General features: G+C 39.3%; 1 non-coding gene across 1 annotated transcript; it reads right to left on the bottom strand.

The window, feature by feature from the left end:
- Positions 1 to 260: 260 nt before the first annotated feature.
- Positions 261 to 367, bottom strand: LOC145629569 (small nucleolar RNA R71). The gene has a single exon (XR_014111734.1). It is a non-coding gene; the product is annotated as a small nucleolar RNA R71 (small nucleolar RNA).
- Between the last annotated feature and the right edge of the window lie 1,234 nt (positions 368 to 1,601).

The following is a 1,601-nucleotide window of genomic DNA, read 5'->3' as shown; positions in this document are numbered from 1 at the left end:
TGATAGAGAGGAAGCAATTTAGTGGAGCTAAGGGTGAAGACCCAAATCTTCACATTGCAGACTATTGTCAATATTGTAATACTATCAGGCAAGCCGGGGTCACACAAGACCAAATTAGGGAGATTCTCTTTCCTTTCTTTCTAACTGGAAAAGCTAAATTGTGGTTTAATGGTTTAAATAGAACTGCACTTGGTATAACTGACTGAGAAACTCTTGTTTTGAATTTTTATAACAAGTATTATCCTACAGAGAGAGCAGCCGTACTGCGGAGTGCGATTTAGAACTTTGCCCAAGAAGCCGATGAAACTTTATATGAGGCTTGGGAGAGGTTCAAGGACCTACAAAGAGAATGTCCTCACCATAATTTGGCACAATGGCAGTTAATCCAAGCCTTTTACAATGGCATTGGAAATTCATCTAGAATAATTTTAGATTCTGCAGCTAGTGGGAGATTTATGAATCTTAATGTTGATGATGCAGGTCAGGTTATTGAAGATATGGCAATACATAATTCCTAATATGGGAATCCTAGAGGCTTTGCTAACAAGGGGAAGCATAGTGTTGACTTTGTATCCTTTTTGCAAGCTCAATTAACTTCTATCTGCCAGAAATTAGATAATCTTAGCAATGCTAATATAGCTAATGTTTCTGCAATTAATAATAATGCTAATGAGGCTTTCTGTGAAAATTGTGGAATTTTGGGTCATTGGGAACAAGATTGCAGGAGTTCCGTGGAGCAAGTTAATGTCTTTCAAGCTTATAGGCAGAATAACCCATACTCCAAAACCTACAATCCTGGGTATCGGAATCATCCGTACCTTTCCTACTGGAGTACTAATGTTCAGAATCCACCACCACAAGAACCACAGGCGCCACAACAACAACAACAGAAATATTACCATCACAATACTGGCCAGAAAAACCAACCACAACAATCCTCCTCATCTTCCGACCCTACTTTGGTAGAAATTAGAGCGATGTTGGTTAATAAGCAGAAGCACATGGAGAGTAGAGATGCACAAATTGATTCAATTCTAGCACATAATAAAATTGTAGATAGTCAAATTGCGCAACTTTCCGCTACTCTACAAGCCCGCCAACAGGGAGCTCTGCCAGCACAGCCAACCAGGCCTACGGATCAAGCCTATGCAATTACTCTAAGGAGTGGTTCAAACTATGAAGGGCCCCCCTATGCCCAGAGTTGATGAACCTGTTTTAATAAATAATGCTAATCTTGATTCCGTTAAGCTAGACAATGTAGCTAATAGCCCTACAGGGATAAATCATATTACTAATATATCTAATTCTACATTGCAGGGTACGACTCCAGAGAAGGTGGCCACTCCAGATAAGAGCAATAATGCCCCAAAGCCAATTATCAAACTTCCATTCCCCAATCGTCAACTGAAAACAAATTTGGATAAGAAGTTTGGTAAGTTCCTGGAGACGGTAAAAGATTTGAAGGTAACAGTTCCCTTCACTGAATTAATCACACATATTCCTACATATGCTAAATTTATGAAAGAAATACTGACAAGAAAAAGGTCTATTAGTGAGGTAGAGACAGTAGCTTTCACTGTAGAGTGTAGTGCCGTAATTCA

This window comes from Chenopodium album, chromosome 4 (genome assembly GCF_948465745.1).
Source record: "Chenopodium album chromosome 4, dcCheAlbu1.1, whole genome shotgun sequence".
In the NCBI taxonomy this organism is placed as follows: domain Eukaryota; kingdom Viridiplantae; phylum Streptophyta; class Magnoliopsida; order Caryophyllales; family Amaranthaceae; genus Chenopodium; species Chenopodium album.
Note: the sequence above shows the minus strand (reverse complement) of the source record. Positions and strands in the feature narration are given on the sequence as shown.